Here is a 9652-nt window from a genome sequence, read left to right on the forward strand (position 1 = left end):
CACTGGATTTGGACACAGGCTTGCGTTTAAATCACTCCACAGATCACCTTGGGTGCATCAGTCAGTGTTCTGGAACCTGAGGATAAAGGGAGAATGCTGCATGCCAATGCTTGGAGGGCAGATGAATGAAGAAAGGGGAGGAGGGTATGAATGGTCAATCAATGCTTGCTGAAGCTAATTGGAGTGGACAGAGTATGTTTGATATGATCTTGAGAAGCAAATCACCGAGGTGAAGGAGAAATTTCATGTGGGTGACTTAAATGCTCAAATTTATTTATCTACCTATTTTTAAAGTTTATTATTTTGAGAGAGATGGAGACTGTGAGTGGGGGAGGGGCAGAGAGAGAAGGAGAGAGAGAATCCAAGCAGGCCCCGCGCTACCATTCTCGAAGCTGTGAGACCAAACCAAGAGTCAGACGCTTAACCGACTGAGCCACCCAGGTGCCCCTTAAATGCTCAGATTTAAAGATTCCCTGGGTAACTGGCCTGAGGTGACCCTGAGGGACTCTTGGCCGAATGTTCTCCAGGGAGCCAGGCCCTGCCTGGGAGATACACCCTGGGATGAGGGGCTGGCCTCGTCCCTGCTATGAAGGCCACAAGTGCCAAACACAAGTCAGAGCCTGGCTCCGGGTGACTTTTTTCTCTAACCTGAAATGCAGCTTAGAAGAAAATGGGTTTTCCAACAAGGGAAGAACTGGTTGAAAATAGAGATCATTAAATGAGTCTTAAACATGTTAGTCACCATGCTATGTACGAAGAAAGGCTTTCTGTGTCTCTTCTGCCCATTTCTCACGCAGCCACGTGTAAAATACTGCTGTATTGGAGACTACAGGGGCCCTTCACTATGAGCCAATGCAGCTTCAGCTTCAAGGCCCCGCTGGTGCACAGGCCCCTGCCAGCCCGGGTAGGGGTCCCTCATCATGTTCTCACGGTCGTGCGTTTTGTAAGTTTTGCAAAGCAAGTTATTTCAGTTGCAAATGGTTGGGGCCGGTCTCTCTTTCCACGTGATGTCCCCTCTAGCACATGTTTCCTGTGTCAGGTGACATTGGATGATCACAGTACGTTTTGGGGTGAGGGGATGTCAAGTACAGCATACGCTGATTTTGAGCAGAGTAAGATAAGTTTATGTGATGTGCAGTCACTTCTGTGTATGGTTCAAGCCAGCTCCTTGTGTAGATGGCTCCAAGGACGACTCTCCTGTCCAACTTTCTGACTCACCCAGTGTCATGGCGGTACGAGGGTTGCAGTATATATGGAGGCATATGGATATTGGCAGAGGCACAGGTCTGGACGCTCAAAGCTACTCTGTGGAGAGTTCTCCCAAAATTGCTAGCAGGGAAGCTGAGTCTCATCGATAGAAGTTCTCTCCTGTCAGGAATATACTTGATAGTGTGGTCTATACAATTATAAACAACTGTCAATGATGAAAACATTCCCATTAACCGTACTGGAGGAAAGACTGAATTATCTTTTATAACGTCGTCATATGAGGAGGCAATCAGAACCCTCAAATAGAGGATGAAGGTATTACACAAGGGTGTTAATTTATTTTTCTGGATTGTTCTGGATTGTTGGTGTTTGTGGCATTTAATACAAATGGCTATTCTTGTGTCAGCTCTTTAATATTTGTAATCTGTTTGCATTCTAAATTGTCACTTTCTTACCTAATTTTTTGTTTGTAATTTTACAGCCCTTCTTGTTTTAAAAAATGTGTAATTCACATTTTATTATTACTATTATTTTTAAGTAGGCTTCGTGCTCAGCATGGAGCCCAGTGTGGGGCTTGAACTCACGACCTTGAGATCAAGTCCTGAGCTGAGATCGGGAATCAGACGCCTAACCTACTGAGCCACGCAGGCACCCCGAGTCCTTTTCCTTAAAGAGAACGTACCCAACCACATAAACTTTAGGCCACACAAGACTTGGATCTATCCCTAATAAGGTCATTAAGTCACGGGCTGAAGTCATAGCCACAAAGTGGTCCAAACAAGATTCAAATCCAGAGTCCAAGGGCTGGCCCCACAGTGTGTCTCAGACTCCAACATGCACTGGTTCACCTGGGCTCTTGCTAAAATCAGATTCTGATTCAGTAGATGTGGGCTGGGGCCCCAATGGCATGACGGCCATTCTGTGGGCAGCACTCTCAGGACCCAGGGTCTCTAAGCTAATGCACGATTTGGCCAGCTCTCAAGTGGTGTGATTGGGTCACTAGAACTGCTTCCTTAGGAACAGGGTCTGGCTCATCTGATTTCCTCGATCCTGGAGGGATGTATGGCATTAAGAAGTTGCTTGAATACCACTTTTCACTACCTAACTTCCCTCTCACACATTTATGGAACGCCTATGAGTGGTCGAGTAGTTTCTGTTGACCATCACTGTGGCTGCAAGGAAGCATGTTCCCACCTTGTGGACGAAGACACTGCCATCCAGGGAGATCACGTGACGTGCCTGCGGTGGCAGGGTCAATGGTTGAACTCACGTCTCCGGCCCTTCTTCACCTGGTGGCAGGGGGCTAAGTGGGGAATCAGAAGTCAGCCTGTGTTCCCAGGGAGCATTTCCCCACCAGGCCCCTACTGTCAGGTGGGAGCCACTTGTATCTCTCCTCTCTCTAGGTGTCCTCTGCCTTGGGATGGGCCCTAGATGCTGCATTCCTCCATTCCTGTCCATTACATGGGCTTACTGTGACCCACCTCAGAGAATTTTATGGGGATTAAATGAAGCTTTACCTGATGGGGTACATGATACCACTCATGCTGGCCCAGAACCCCCATCGAAGTGGTCACTGTTGTCCCCGGGATAAGCTGACCTTGGCAATCAAGTGGGTAATCCTTGCAGCTTGTACCCCGGGCTTGCTTTCTTCCTGGTGTGTGTTAAAAAGAGACTGTGTTAAAACACAAGGACATCTGGAAACACCTCCAACCCTGCAGAGAGCTGAGCAGAGAAGGGCTTGATGGCAGCCACTTGTTCCCTGGCAGATGTCAGTTTTGCCTGTCAGGCCCTCTCAGTGTGTTTGCAGCCCAGGAGCAGGCTGACAGCCTCCGGCATCCCCTTCCTGTCTTGGTCCTCCCAAACGCACCCAAAGCCCAGCCACGCGGCTTCATCACCGCAGGCCCACCTAATGACAACATGCTGCGGTGATTTTGTCATCTTCAGAACACGTGAGGCAATGTTATTTTCAGAAACTTCCGACACTTGTCCTGTGGATACATTTTCCAGGAGAAAATGCCGACGGATGGGGACAGGCTGCGTTCTCTGGCCATCCCCATCCTCTGGAGGCTTCTGTTCATTAGCATCCCCTCAAAGGACATATGCCATAATGGCTGCAGACTCCGGGTGGTCCTGCCTCAGGCTCTGTAGCCCAAAAGGTCCGACTTCCACATCCGCATGCAGCCTGGCCTGGATTTGGGTTATTTTAAGCTGCCCCTGCAATGCAGCTGCAAATCCAGAGAAAGAGGAACACGGGTCCTGCACACCAGGGAACAGCTCGCTAAGCACACGCTGTCACTGGCCTGGAGAGTAGGCAGACAATATAATTACAGTCATTCCAAGAGATGCATTCTGCTGAAATGCCCCTTTAGGGCCACCCCTCCTATTTCTTTGGTACCAGTACAATTTTTTTTCAAACCCTTTGGTAAATTTCAAAGTGTTACAGGTAAAAGCAAACCTCTTCACTTAGCTTCTTGGTTATCTGTTTAGGATTTTATGTATCTCATTAGAATTTTTTTTTTTTTTTTTTTTGCAAATGGATTGAGGCCCCTGGCCATGCCTTTTGGGGGAAAGAGAGGGTTCCAAGAGTGGAGCAGGGAGATGACCTCAACTGTACTCCACGTGGAACCTTAGCTTCAGGACAACAGTGTAGACCAAGCCCTGGGGATGCAATTTGTTTTCCCCTCTGGTTGTTAATTTGGTGTCTGAATCAACAGGCTTTGCACCAAGAAAGAGGAAGAGAAGAAGCCATGGAATGTGTTTCCTTGGAAAGCTTTGTCTAAGGGACACCTATTAGCACTGGATGCCAGACAGCGCTCTGGGCTCTGGGGGTGAATTTCAGAACCCTGAAGTCCTTTCTCCTAATCATTTCCATCAGTGTACTTTATAGATTCCAAAGTATTTCTCCTGCTTCATCTGTTCATGTATTCATTCATCTGCCCAGTGAGCATTTATTACATGTGAATGGATTTATTACAGGTGCCAGGATGGCACTGGGCCCTGGGGATACTGTCCCTGCCTCTCAGCTGCCTATAAGCCAATGTGGGAGGCAGACACACAGAAAGCATAGTACTGCTTTTGGGAGAAGCCCAGGGTGTGGGGTGCATGGGGTGACACCTACTGAGTGTAGGGGGGCATATGAGGCTCCCTGGAAGGGACCTGGATAAATAAGTAGGGGGTTGCCTAGAAAGAAACTTTGGGGAAAGAACAAAGATATTTAAAGGGAGATTTTAAAAAGTGTGGCCAAATGATGTACCATGGAAACCCTCTTTCCAATCTTACCAAGTCTTTAGAGACCCCTCTCTGTGAATGCACTGTGGCTGGGGGCTCTGTCCAGGATGCACAGGAGGTGCTGATCTTGCTGCAAGAAGGGTGTGAGTGACACCTGAGGCTGCCACTTCCATGTGAGACAGAGAAGGCTGTTTGCAGAGTGGTCACGGGCAGCCACACCAAGATAAAGCCTGTGAACACAGGTCACAGGAGCTCTGCGTCCCTTGCATTTATTCAGTCTTTTCATATTAACTGAACACCTGTTGCATGCACTGTGCGAGGCACCCGGTGAATACCCCTGGATCGCTGCCCTGTCAGACCCTTATGTAATATGGGGGAGGTTAATCGACAGACAATTACATCTATGGTCTTCCAGATGGTGATGGAGGAAGACAAAGGATGGAGACGAGACAGGGTAGGGCTGAAGTGGGGGTGGGGGCACACCCTGGCAGGTGACATTTGAGCAAACACTCAAGGGAGTAAACCATGTGGGTACCTGAAGTAAATGAGTCCCAGGCAGAAGAAATGGTAATGCAGAAGCTCAGGCAGCAGGGAGAGGCAAGGGGGGCCGGGAGTGTGGTAGGAGAGCTGGGGGGGAGAGGCACCGTGAGGGGGTTGCCTTGGTGGCTCTGCATCTGAGCAAAGTGAGGAGCCAGCAGAGGTCTGGGCAGAGAAGTGGCATGATGTGACTTATGTTTAATAGCTTGTCCACTGTCAGGTCAGTGGGGGCCCCGTCTTCAGAGCAGCAAACTGGTGCCTAGCAAAGAAAAATCAGGAGCCTACAGAAACTGATTACACAAAAATATTTCTAGAACGTCTAGTACATGATGGGTACTTTGCTAGGCAGTCTTGTCCCTATCCTGAGGGAGGGAGCCCCCTGGGTGAGTGGAGGACATGGGCACACAGGGAGATGACAGTTCAGCACAGGGCAGTGCTTTCCATACATTCAGGGAGGTGCACGGTCTCAGAAACGGCACACCCAGAGCGGGTGGGTGTGCCAGCAGCCCCCAGAGCGCCTTGCGTCTTCTTCTGGGGATGGGCTTAGTGTGTGTCAGTTGCACGTGGGATCACTGAGGCTCATGTTTGGCAGAGGTGAGCCACTCCACCCTTTGCCAGAGGGGTAAGTCTAGAAGGTATAATCTGTCTCATTTGGAAGGGGCTAAGTAAACAGCTCTTCAATAAAGCAAAGGTCAGTAAGAAAATTTGAATTTTATTTATGAAACTACCTACCAGGCTTTGCCATGAAGAGTAATCTCAGTCAAGCACCCAAATCAATAATCTCAGACCACAAACACTGAAACACCAAAGTGATAAGGTGCTGGGTGCTTTGGTTAGCTATTGTGACTTAACGGATGACCTCAAAACTTACTGGCCTAAAACAACAATTTATTATTCCTCATGATTTGGCTCTCTGGGAGGTTCTTGTGTGGGTCTTGTCTGGACTCACGCGTGTGGCTGTGTTCAGCTGGGGGGGTTCAGCCTGGGGATGCAAGCAGGTGAGATGCTGTGTCATCTGGGCCTTTCTCTCCATGCAGTATTGTCCTAAAATATAGGTTTTATTGTTACTCAAGCATGGTGGGGGCAAGCGATCAGGAGATGATTGACACTGAAAAGATGGTTTCTTATACTCACAAATCCCCAGAGAAGAAGGCATGCTGGGCCACAGAGGGCTACACAGGGAAGCATCAGGGTCAAGTCAGGAGGCAGAGGAAGTGAAGGGGAAATGTGGGCAAGGGCCTTTGTTGTGGTTTCCATCGGAACGAATGGGTGAAGCAAGGCAAACAGATTTAGAATTGGCAAGTTGGAATAATTTCGGTAGGCTCTGGGGCATAGGGACTGTCCCGACTTGTTTGGCATGATTCAGTCAGGTGGATAATGGCCCACAGTATGAGAGCCAGATAAAGGAGGTGATTGGGGTGTGGGCCCAATCTGTATGTTTTCTGTATGAAAGGCACGCTCATGGGAGAGTTGCTTACTGTCTCTCACAACTGACTGGCCCTGGGAGGGGAACCCCCTCAGGGTCAGCAAGCCAGATGTCAAAGCATCAGAATATAGAAAACAAAAGACATGGTTTGTACAGGTCTCAAGGCCTCTCTCCACACACTCTCTCAGTAAGAGCTGTAGCATGGGCTTCCTTAAGTGGTGGTCAGGGCACTCAAGGGAGCAAGAGCAGAAGCCACAAGGCCTCAGCTTGGAAGGTGTGCAATATCACCTCACTTGGTCACAGAATCTCAGACATGTTCCAGAGTCATGCCCTTGATGACAGGAGAGGACCACTTACTGTGCCAGCTAGGACAGTTGTTGTAGCCATCTTGTCACACAATCTGCCACAGGTATGCTTCTAGAATATTGCCAAGGCCTTTTTGAATTGATCAGATCCAACAGGAAGGACAGAAGGATGTGGACTTCCAGCTCCTTTGTCTCTACTGGTGTGTGGAGAGGGCGTGACTTCCTTCCACTGTGGGTTCCAGCCTCCAAGGTCCGTTAGGTATTTGCCCCAGAGTCCACAGGGACCTTTTCTACTTTTAGAGGAGGGTGGGTATGGTTCTGAGCAGCTCTGCCTCAAATGGCCTGGAGGCCTGGCCCCCCAGGGAAGACCCTGCCTGCTTTGGCAGGGAGCCCACGGCTGTTTGCAACCTGTTTGAAGGCCGAGGGTCAGGCTGTCTCGTATTATTTTTCCTATGGAGTGAAAGTAACCCCATTACTTCTCCCACAGAAGTGCAGATGCTTTATTATACACATGCTGTTCATACAGCATGTGGAGTTTGGCCAATAAGAGCCACCTTTCACCTCACACTTGAGACCCATGAAGCATTTTCTTACGTGTTCTTTCATGTGTTTTCACAGGCCCCCACGGAGGACGCATTGTTATCCTGCTTTTTCATAGGAGGATACTGTGGCTCTAGGGTCTCAGGGACTCACCGGGTGTCTACACTGGCTTGGGCCTCAGGAGGTGCCCTGGACCACTCGCTCACTGGGTGAGGCTAACGGAGCCTGACAAATGCTCTCACTTCATTCACATGGGTGCTTCAGTGAGTCACTTCTGCCTCCTTTTACTGCTTTCCTCTCTGGCTGTTCTCATTAGAGTATTTCCCCCTTTGAATCAGATGCTTCAGAGAGTCCCCTCGTGCCCTGGGAGTTACCCGTGGCCAGGGGATACCGCCCTGACACCCCTAGAAACAGCCCGGCCCTGCCCACTGCTCCACCCAGCTCTTGCCCGAAAGTCCCCAGCCAGGCCGGCCATTTGCTGGGAGCAGATTTCAGTCCCTCAAGAACACACAGCCTATGGAAAGCCAAGCTGGCTCTCCACTCCGGACCCCTAGATCACCTCCTTGGTACGGGGGTGGGATTCATTCAAGTAAGTGAGTCATTCGTTCTGCTAAGAGTCTGAGCTAGACACCCACCTGTTTGCTTCTGAAACCCAACAAGTGAGGCGGTGCCTGCCAGTCCGTCTCAAGGTAAGAAGACTGAGTCATTGCTGAGTCAGTATCTAGCAGAGTACCATGGGCCACTTTCTCCAGACACAACAGGACCTTCACTGAGGATAATGAGGGCAGAGTCTCTCAGTTAGATCCTGTTTCTTTGGAAACCAGAGGGCCGTCTTTCTTAAAGGCTTCACAGCCCACGATCACATTCTGCATTTCCTGGAATGCGGAGGCTTCTACAGTCCCTCCCGGACTCCGGGGGAGTCCAGAGCAGTGGCCACACCTCAGGATTCCATTTCCTGCTTGGATGCTGACTCAACCGTGAGGATTTGCCCGTTTGCCTCTGTTCTCTCGGGGCTTCCTTTGTGAACAGAGGTAACTCACCTGTCACAAAAAGATTTGACAGAGCTGCTCACGAGGAATCCAGGTTTCCCTTAGGACATCCTGAAAAAGATTCTGTCCGAACAAAAGGGTCCCAAGATGCAAAGGCATCTCCCAGACTAGGGGCCAGGGTGGGGTGCAGGCCCAGGCCACAGGTGCTGAGACTTCTCCAAAATCACGCACTTCCGTGGCCGTGGCTCCTAACGTCATGTTTATGGGTCTTGCTCCTGTTGATGGTTATTTTCTCCAGAGAAGGACAGTCTCTTCCTGTACAAGCTAGCCACAAAAGTCAGGCTGGGACCAACACTGCTTTGCAGTGTCTGCCTTCCCCTGAGGGTTCTCAACCAAGGGTGATTGTGACCTGCACCGGGCAATATTTGGCGGTGTCTGGAGACATTTCTCCTTGTAGCTGCTGGAGGTGTTACTGGCGTCAAGTGGACAAAGGCCAGGGATGCTGCTCAACATCTTACAGTGCCAGGAAAGCTCCTGGCTGGCTCGCTTGGAGGAGCCTGTGACTCTTGGTCTCAGGGTCATGAGTTGGAGCCCAAGCTGGGTTTAGAGATTGCTTAAATAAATAAACTTAAAAAAAAAAAAAAGAAGAAAGAAAGAATAACTTAAAAGAAATTATCCAGTCCACAGTGTCCATGGTGATGAGGGCAACCCTTCACCTAGCAATGAAGTCCAAGAGTGTCCCCCTCTCCATCAACACTTTTCACAATACTTCGAACGTGGGCTGTGCTTGTTTTCTCTCTTCTGAGCTACAACCTCCTTTTTTCCATGCTCATACTAGCAATTCCCAGTCAAGCCTGGGGAAAAGTATCCATTACCATTATTCGTTACTGTCCATTAGCTACTGGAGGCCAGGTGATAATTTCCCCGATCTACCTCCTATTCTCCATCATCATCACCATCATTGACAACAACAAAGACCTCATAGTTGTCATAAGTATTGCCTATAAGCTAGCTGACGGTCATCAGTCAATCGCCCGTGGCTGGATGCCACTTGAATACACTTCCTGCCGATGCGTACTTCTTAACTCTAAAGTAGGCAGTACCAAAACCGTCCACAGGCTCATCAACAACCTCATTTCATCATCATCATCAATACCAGTGTTGTTGTTATCTTTACAAGCCAGCCAACAGGCAGTCTTTAAGTCCATGATGATGGTGGTGGTGGGGAGTGGGGAGCGGCTCTGTAGAGCATCACTGAAGTTCCAGCAGCCAAATGCATGGACATTCTGCTTGAGTTCACTTTTGTCCAGTGTGAGCACATTTTTATTAGGAGTTATTGGCATCTGAGCCTCAAGTGACAAGGTCCTATGTTCTGCACACACACACACACACACACACACAGTGCTTTGTCTTTTTCA

This window comes from Acinonyx jubatus, chromosome A1 (genome assembly GCF_027475565.1).
Source record: "Acinonyx jubatus isolate Ajub_Pintada_27869175 chromosome A1, VMU_Ajub_asm_v1.0, whole genome shotgun sequence".
Lineage (NCBI taxonomy): Eukaryota > Metazoa > Chordata > Mammalia > Carnivora > Felidae > Acinonyx > Acinonyx jubatus.